General features: G+C 34.0%; 1 long non-coding RNA gene across 1 annotated transcript; it reads right to left on the bottom strand.

The window, feature by feature from the left end:
• Window positions 1-4,890: 4,890 nt before the first annotated feature.
• LOC109859855 lies at window positions 4,891-6,695 on the bottom strand. The gene is made up of 3 exons (XR_002250748.1): window positions 6,654-6,695; window positions 5,387-5,644; window positions 4,891-5,312 (listed from the first exon to the last, which is right to left on the bottom strand). It is a non-coding gene; the product is annotated as an uncharacterized LOC109859855 (long non-coding RNA).
• Between the last annotated feature and the right edge of the window lie 2,521 nt (window positions 6,696-9,216).

Genomic DNA, 9,216 nt, shown 5'->3' with positions numbered 1-9,216 from the left:
TCGTTACTTAGATATTGCCTTGAGAAAATCTTCCCACTTCTATTTTGCATGAATCTCGCGTATAATAGGCACGGTGTGCTCGCGCAGTTCGAGCGCAACTTCGTTGCGCGTGAAACTTGGCGCGAGGCACTACCGTGCCTCTTGATATCGTATAAGTAATACACTTACATGTTTATTACGAATTGCAAAATAAATCAAACAACTAACGTTTCTCTCAAAAAAATTTGCAGCTGAAAAAACGTTCAATTTTTAAATTTATTTGCCGTGTTGCTTTTTTTAGTCATCTATAAATCCGGAATGCATTTCATCAATTACTCCGCTTTGCAGCATATGGACGAAAGGTATAAGCGTGCTCGGTTTGATTGCAACAATTCTATTGACATAAAGATCAATATTCGACCTTTGTTAAACATCATTCACACCGATTGATGATGTTTTGTAGTTTTTTACATTCTTGAAGTTTGTAGGTCTTTTACATTCTTAAGTACAACATTTTATAATTGAAGAATCTGTGATAAAACTTTTCTTCAAGTCTCTTTCTTTAACTTTAAACTCTTCGTTTTTATCTAAATATCTCTAAATTTAAATAGAGTTTACTTGTAATTATTTTTGTGTTTTTTTCTGTATATATAAAATATATATAAGTCGTATCTTTTTTTCTTTTTCTTTCTTTATTTCAATTATATTAAAATTCTCCTGCTTCGCGTTAATTTTATTATTAAGAAATTAGAAGACGGCCGAAATTAAAGCAAAAATTAAAATAAAATAAAATATGTAGACCTTCTGGCACTCAGGTTGCAGTTGGAAGCAAGAAAATAAATAAAACAATTGGTTAGTATGTGGAACGTTTCGATCGATGTATTGTTTTGATCATCATCAACCACTAAATAAGTGAATAAGAAAATACAATAAAGAATAAAAAATAAAGATTAAAATAAATAATTAATTATTATTTATTTTATTTTATTATTAAGGTAATTTCTTTGCAACAGTTCTATTCAAAAATAAAATCTCCCGTCAATATAAAAAGTTTAAGATAACTTAGAATAGCATATAATTGTTGTCAGAGATTGTACTTACATACTAATATACTATGTATACAGATTCGTACACATACATTTAAACAAGTCAGAATGGTAATTATGGCAATGTTGCAAGTATTCAGTTGTGACAGCTTATAGCTTATAAAGTTACTTATAACTAGATGATCTATTGAATTTTATTTTGATATTTAATAATTAACAAAATACAATAAAAACTGCCTTTTTCTCCAAAACAGTTGCAATATAAAAGAAAATTTGTTAATCAAATAACTTATTAGACGACATATTTTGCGACGTATTGTTGAGTTACATGAACTTGAAAAAATACTAAAGTGTTACCAAAAAAGTGCTTTTTCTTGAAAAAAATTATAAGTGAGAAACATCTAGGACAGTTCAACATTATACGTGGCTTGTGATAAATGTTATATTATTGGGAATTAGAATTAATTTGTAGCGTTTTTTTAATGAAAAAAAATTATTTATTTTAAATAAAAGTAAAAAAATACATTAATTAAAGTAGTGCCCATCGCTTTCTATTACTTTTGACCATCTTTCGGGCAGGGAATACCGTGTCGGAAGAACGCTTCGTCTTTAGATCCAATCCACGAATCCATTTTTGACAATCTTTGTAAGAAGTGAACTTCTGCTCAGACAGGCTATGAGCCATCGAACGAAACAAATGGTAATCAGAAGGAGCAACATCTGGAGAATACGGCGGGTGGGATAGGACTTCCCATTTAAGTGTTTCCAGGTATGTTTGTACCGGTTTTGCGACGTGCGGACGAGCATTGTCGTGCAGCAAAATGACTTTGTCGAGTCTTTTGGAGTATTCCGGCCGTTTTTCTTTCAATGCACGGCTCAAGCGCATCAATTGTAATCGGTAGCGATCCCCAGTTATGGTTTCATTCGGTTTCAGCAGTTCATAATAAATCACACCCTTCTGATCCCACCAAATACAGAGCAGGAGCTTAGACCCATGGATATTCGGCTTTGCCACTGATGTTGATGGTTAGTCGGGCTTAACCCATGACTTTCTGCGCTTCGGATTGTCGTAATGGATCCATTTTTCATCACTGGTGACAATTCGATGTAAAAAACCTTTTCTTTTCTCCCGTTAAAGCAGCAGTTCACACGTCAAAAAACGCCTCCCCGCAAAAACACTTTATTCGGCACAAATTTTGACATATTCAATAAAGTATAAAGTGTTGTTATTTACGATTCAAAAAAAGATTATGTAAAGCAAATGACGTTCAATGAGCTGTTTCACGATGAATACATTACTGTAGGTAATAATGAAATACTCTACTACCTACGCCATCTCTTGTAAAACACTACGAATTAATTCCAATACCTAATATTATAAAAGTGACAACTGACAAAATACAAAGAAAAATTGTGCGTTGTCAGACTTTTATCACTTCATTTCACTACGCTTTTACCGCACAAATTTAAAAATCTATAACTATTAAATAAAACGGTAAAAAAATATACTTTTGTTTCTAAATATTTGTAAAATGTCTTTCTATAATATAGTTGTTTTTTTAAGAATTCATAAAGCCGTTTTGAAATTAAAAACAAAAATAAGCTGTTTGAATGTATTTGGTATAGAAAATGTATGTTAATAACGCTTATTTTGATCATGAATATCTCGTTTCAATCAGTCAATTTCTTTGGAATTGTGAAATTAAATGTAAATCATCTTTTTTAACATTCTGTTAAAATTTTATGAAATTACACAGAAAAATGAGTTTGCTTGGGAACTATCTTAATAAAAGTATTATATGTGCTCTTACGACAACGCTCTCTCTTCTCTCGCTATACAACCTTCCTATTACCTATACATTTTCAGCACGTAGCAGTTTGCACATGTGCTTGTACGTGTGTTGTTCGAAAGTTTCTATCGCGAAAGTATGCAATCTGTTTTGAGCTCAATTAAACTGGCATATTAACCAAATCGTTAATTTTCGATTAACGCAAGAAAAGCGAGTCATGCCGTTGTGGTTGCGGAGATAAAAATAGTACATTAATTCTTATGGAAATTATTATCGAATAAGTAGCCATCAAATAAACCATTGCAAATTTAGCATTGAAAGCGTAATGAGCCATTTTTAAAGTTTAACGATTTTGTCGAGCTACTTTTATAGTTCTTTTTGCTTTTCTTTTTTTAGGAGATTTATTCATTTCTTATTTGATAGTATCAGATTGCTCTTGAAACCCTGATGAAGCGAGCTGAAATGTTCACGAAACGTCGGTATAAAAATGACACTAACACGGTTCAAACTCAAAAAACATCTTTGAATGTTAATACACATCGCGAAAGCATCAAATATCAGATTCATTCATTAAAAAGTCGCATTATGGGTTTTGCGCATTAATATATTCTGACATAATTATAATATTAAATTTGTGGGATAGTGCAAGACAAAAGAATAGATTTTTTTTGCTTTGAAATATAACAAGAGTCAAAATTCATCTAATATTGAGTAATTATTTAGATTAAGGGAGTTACCCTCGATTTCAATAATTTTTACATGTTATCAAAGTTATTATCCCAAGTAATATTATAAAGGTTTTATGCCGCGCTTGTTGTTTACTAAAAAGTTGTTAACAAAAAAAGTATAATGAACAATATGCAAATTCTGGACGCCATATATATTAATAAATATTCTGCGTGTGTATACCGGCCCAGTGGTCTCACGGCCTGAGTGCGAGGGCTGCGAGTGGGAGATCCCGAGTTTGAATCTACACCGTCGGATTTTTCCGGGCCGGTCTCTTTCAATTCGAGTTTATCAATTGAAAAGCGAACTGAATCGGGCCTCCGAATAGATCGTGGATACAAATGGATCGTGGATATAGAAGTGGAGTGTTAAAAAATATTGTATAACCCTGAGGGGAATCAATTAAACTTCCTTTATCCTTTATTCTGCGTGTGTATGTGTGTTTGTCTGTATGCGTGCACATGTATATGTATATTTATACGCTTTCGTATTATGTAGTGTCCTACAAGGTCGCTTCATTTCTTTTTTTTTCGCTAATTTGAATAATTTCCAACAATCATTCGTTGTAATTATAAAGTTGTAAATTGATTTTTTGATACCTACTCCAAAATAATGACTTGCAACATGAAAAGATGTGGAAACTTAAGAGAAAAATATGCAAAAATGGTTTATTACATAAAATGATTTCAGATTTTACCACAAAATATTACTTTACTCAGAACTGCAGAAAACTGTGAAACACGTTTACAATATAAAAAGAGATTTTTCTGCCTTTTACGCCAAATTTCTGATTTTTTTTCAATATTTTTTAAAACTTACGATCATCCTAATTGGAAAATTACAACTGTTTAGTTAAAAAATTGCAACTTTTGGGAAGAAATATTTTTAAAAATCAGAAATTTTGCGCAACGGCAGAAAAATCTTTTTTTATATTGTAAACATGTTTTTTATAGCTTTTTGCAATTCTGAGTGGAATAACATTTTGTTTAAAAGCTCAGATCAATTTACGTAAAAAACCATTTTTGTACATTTTCTCTTAAATATTTCTGTGGAGAATTCGTCACGAGACCACATAATATGTCAGTTCAAAACGCTTTTAGAGAGAACTATGATAAAGTCACCGCTTAAACAAGCTGCTTGATGTCATCTTGGACAAGATTTTTTATATGCGCAGTCGAAAACCTGCGTACGAGCATATCCTTGTCTTTCTACCATGCCACACACTTTAAAAATATATATTGCATGTTATTTTAATCTTACTTAAATCAAACACATACTATTCTGTAATATTTCATTTATTATTCGGAATAATTGAAGCGTATGATAATATAATACGGTAAAACTTTAAAGTACAATTAAACTTGAATAAGATGTTTACTGATTTTGAGAAGTCTAAGGAGAACCATCCATGTTTATACATTTTTGCGATCAAACAGACGCGCAGATAACAAAACTCGTATATTTTAATTCCGATCAAAGTAAGATATCGTGCGCGGCACGTATTAAATAAATCCTCGAGCTTCGTTCCGAGATTAACTGCCAAATTTGACCTTCATCAAGGAATATCAGAATCTCGGTCGAACCTGAGCGTTTCTCTCGCTCGCAGCAGAACTTATCCCAAAAGCTTAACGAGGAGAGGCTCTGTAAACGTGTACTTTGACGCGACGGCAAGTTGAGAAAGTACTTATCTTTAACGTTGAAGAAACCGCGTGTCCTATAAGATGATCCATTTTCTCTGTGTAGATGTGGATACAAGCAATCCTAGCTGCGGCTAAAATGATGCTCGCGATAAGCACAAAACGAGCTTTCCATTACTTCTCCAACGGCATATAAAAAGTTAAGTACCTTGACGTAAATACTGTGTAACGACTCAAGATTCACTTTAATTAATTTCTTCGTGCAAGCCTTGGTGTAAGACCGGGGTGCGTAATTAAACCCTCGGCATTTAATAGCGTCGCCGCACTACTTCTGGCTTGTATTGTCGACATAATCGCGATGGAGAAGAGGAACTTAATAACTTGTCTCTGTCGCACCAGTGTTCCCTCGTATTTTTATTTTTACTGGTCTATTCCAGGAGTGTTTCCATCTGTATTCAATCGTTAACTGCAAAAGTGTCAGACATTTTAAGAGCTGAATATTGCGGCAAAGTACCACACAGCTAGAGGAAGAAAACTTGTGTCTATCGAGAAAACAGCAATGTTTCAATGATTTAATTATGTGGAATTTCCGCAACTTTGTATTATTTTGATTTTGTACGACTATAGTGGACTTCTTTTAGTCTCAATCGATTCGGGTTGAAAAAATAAAGAAAAAAGTTTGCATATGGGTTTCTTGTTTGTGTCTTTTATTTAAAGATTTTAAAGAATAAAGTCTAAATATAAAAATTTTTCATATTCAAATCTCGTCTCCGAATCACAATATGTGCATGTTCTTAGTTTCTCTACAACAGATGATGCAAGCGCAGTAATAGTAAGAGAAGAGAAAGGGAAATCCGTCAATAATTCAGAAATGTACTCTCTACATACACCTCTCGCAAAATAGAAAATTTACTTTTATAATTTATTAGGTTAGATTATAATTATACGTGGTGCGCCTTAGTTGGTAAGCCATATTGGCTTGTAGTAGTGGCATGTATTTTTCTCAATAAAAAAAAAAGAGAGAGAAAGAAAGACCTGTGAGTTTGAGAAAAAAAGAAAAAATCAAGAGATACAATAATATCCCGCGCAACGCTGTTGCAAAACTGTCAAGGGTGACAGTTGTATACAAAACCTTAATAGGCAAATTGTGAAAATATTGCACAAAAATGGCATTATAAATTGACAAACAATTTTGCAATGATTAAGATAATCTGCCATAATGCAACAGTTTTGTCAAAATACAATTTTGCAAATGATATTTGTCACAAATTAGAAAAGTCCAAAATTTAGAGTATAAATATTCTATAATATGTTAATTCGTTAATGCATAAAATTATATAATTAATTATTTGTAACAATGTAATGCATCAAAACCATTTTGCAATATTTGCAATCATTTTTAGATAAAATATTTATATTTTAATTAATAAATTAATTTAACTTTTTTAATTAGTAATAGTGATAAAGAATCTTACTTTTCACAATCTCGGAACTCTGATTGAGATATGATCAGAAAACGTTAACTAATTATATTAACAAATTATTTTAAAATACTTGACAAGCATTATCGAAAGCTCAGTTCACATGCATCTCATAGAAACTGATTTGATTTTTTATTCAAGATTTTGCTGCAATTAATGTGCAATATTTCTACATTATAATTTAAGAATCATTGTGCGTTTTTATAAGCATATACAGAAATTAATTTGATTTCTTCATATGCAATTATTTCTACATATTTTAAACATCATAGCTGACATTTTATTATTGACTCAATTATTGGACAACTTAGTTTTAAATTTAATTTTGCAAATATACTGCTAAGATGATTTGCCATATCGTTATTGTTTTGCCGAAATAGTATTTAAAAATTAATTTTGCAAACAGTTACAAATATTTTATAAGAGATCAATTTGTACATTTATTTTACAAAATATATCTATATAATTGCAAATCACAATTTTTATGCCAGATTTTATCACACAATTTTATAAATGTTTTCCTATCAGAGAATGTATATACTAATGTTTGATAAAATAAAATAACCTATATATGTATTTACTTGCTCTTTTTTTTTCTCTCTCTCTCTCTCTCTCTTTGTTTTTCACATAAACACACATACACTGCGACGTGACACTTTTTGTGTCCGTCACAAGGATGCATTTCCAGCCGGCACAGGAGGCGGCGAGCTCGCGTTTCCCTCCTATTTGAGGGAGAGCAGCTCATTAGATTGCGTAGCGCAGGCGAATGCGCTTACTTTGGGTTTGAGTTTGTATTTTTGCGTATTGTACTAGGTCGCTCGGCGGCTATTTTGTAACTTATTTTCAGCGTGAAGAGAGCAACACACTGTACGTGACCGGCAGGAGAAGAGCGAGAAAGAAAGTAAATAGAAACAGACAGCGATACAGGGGCGTAAGGGCCTCATAGGCACAGGGCGCTTGTCGATAATGTCGATGACGGACCAGAAAAAGGAAGACGCTAGCCATCCGATTCCGCAAAAACTGGAACGGGGCTCCCTGTGGAGTTATCAACCCCGTGATGCAGGGAGATGAGCCCGAGTAAGCTCATCTACGAAGGAAATTCTGCGGAACGGGCTGATACAGCCAGAGAGGGCCCGCGTCGATACACACGTGGCCGCTGCCGATTTGTGAAGGACCGCCGGCATACGTAAGTGTGGTTGGTTCTCTTTTGCACCTCTCGCGACTTATATTGTTTGTGAATCGAATCTCGACGGGATATCCCACGAGTTCGATATCGCGCGATATGTTGCCGAAAATATAGTGTATTGCGGTTTGATTCGGTCAGTGATAAGAATAATTACCGCTCTTTATTTGCTGCTGCTCTCGTCCCGATCAGTCGTGGTTGCAACAATCCGGGCTTATTTTTGCTCGTTATTCGTGCGTGTTGTTTTCGTTTTTTTTGGTATTCTGTTTTCGTGCCGATTGCGTCCGTTCGTTATAGCCCTAGAGTACGTGATTATGGAATCTTGAATTTTATGTTCTTGTAGTTGACTGAGTATTGAATTGTGAAAGATTGAAAATTACCGAAAACTTGTAGCCGACGGTCGCGAAATATTATAACAAAAGAAAACTCCATTATATAAATTGGCTGCCGGTCATAGTCGCTTCTCGCCTTTGAACTTTTACCGTGTATATTGTTTTCTTATTGTATTGCCGATACCAACTCGAGCCGGCGACCGGCAAGAATCATTACTCATTGTTTGTTATTATTAAAATTTAATGTAATTATTATTCAACAAATATAATTGTTATCTCGAACAAGTTTCTCTGCCATTATTTACTAAACACTGCCTCCTGAGCTCACGCCTCTCCGTTATTGTTATAAACTGAGCTGCCGAGTGACCTTGCCGTCACGTCAAAATTATTTGTCGGGATTCTTGCTGCTAATTAAGATTTTTGAGTTGGCGTGTAAACGCACGCCTGGCGCCCAACTACCGAATTTGATGAGTAAAAAAAATTTAGTTTTTTTTGGAAAAGACGTGCCGAAGTTGTGCGGCGCCTCCGCCATAACATCCAACGCGAGGTGCGTCACAACACTTAAATATTATATACTACTGTGATCAAAAAGTAAGGTGAATTTGTTTATAAAATGTAAATTCTTTATTTATTTATCTAAATCAATTTTATCCCCTTCAAAGTAATCCCCCCCCAGATACAATGCACTTATGGCAACGCTTTTTCCAGTCCTCGAAACAGTCGGAATAGTCTTTTTTCGGTATAGCCTTCAAGACCTTCTTCGATTCGGTTTTTATCTCCTCAATCGTGTCAAAACGGCGTCCCCGCATTGGCCTTTTGAGTTTACTGAATAGCCAGAAGTCGCACGGAGCCAAATCAGGCAAATACGGTGGTTGCGGAACGATATGAGTCGAGTTTTTGGCAAAAAAGTCGCGAAGAACCAATGCAGTGTGAGCCGCGATTTTGGCATCAATCGAGACTTGACGCGTTTAAGACACAAAACATCCTTCAAAATGGTTTGGGCTGAGCCAAATGATATTCCAACACTATCAGCGAGGTCTCT

This window comes from Pseudomyrmex gracilis, unplaced genomic scaffold, assembly GCF_002006095.1.
Source record: "Pseudomyrmex gracilis isolate BER0280 unplaced genomic scaffold, ASM200609v1 scaffold_295, whole genome shotgun sequence".
NCBI lineage: Eukaryota > Metazoa > Arthropoda > Insecta > Hymenoptera > Formicidae > Pseudomyrmex > Pseudomyrmex gracilis.
The sequence above is the reverse complement of the archived record's forward strand: the minus strand, read 5'-3'. Positions and strand labels throughout refer to the sequence as shown.